The sequence below is a fragment of the Malaclemys terrapin genome, chromosome 3, assembly GCF_027887155.1.
Source record: "Malaclemys terrapin pileata isolate rMalTer1 chromosome 3, rMalTer1.hap1, whole genome shotgun sequence".
Lineage (NCBI taxonomy): Eukaryota > Metazoa > Chordata > Testudines > Emydidae > Malaclemys > Malaclemys terrapin.
In genome coordinates, this window is record NC_071507.1 from 195,545,616 (window position 1) to 195,546,306 (window position 691).

Sequence of the window (691 nt, forward strand, 5' to 3'; positions counted from 1 at the left end):
CACAGAAATTGCCCTGCTCCTCTTATAATAACTATCTGCTATTTGTTTCGTCCCCTTTGTGGGTTGAGCTTCCAGTGGAGATGCATGCTTGGAAATGGGGTGTATGGAGGGGGAGGGGGGAGCTGGGAAGGGAGACAGAAGAAAGACGAATTTACACTTTCTAGTTTAATTTGCGGGGCTGAAAAATCGGAGACTCTGCTTATTAAGTCTCCTCACTCCTAGATTTAAACCGATCCCGATTTCTAGGAGATTAAAAAGTCCCAAGGACTATATATATATATATTTCTCATAGGGGTCACATATAGATTGACAAAGATGTGCAGGAACATTACGGACGCCCTGAAGTTCCACAGATAGGACCCTGAAATTAGAAACACCTCCTTGTCTTACTCATTAGTTCACTGAAAAGCGCAGTTGTTTTCTTTCAAAGCGAGAGATGGTCTGTCCTTGCCCTTAATAACTGCTCGTGTCCTTGGCAATACCAAAAATGGACAATGCAAACGAATGTTTGCCTGGACACATCAAGGCTAGTTGTGTTCCAAACGCCCCAAATCAACGGAGAAATGTAAAAGCACAAATATAACTTCATGGTGTTAATGTCTTTTGAAAGTAGCTACGAGCTCTTAGAGAGGTGTTCGGGGTATTGTTAAGATCTGTGCTGTGCCGAGAAAATGTCCCGAGTTATAAAATA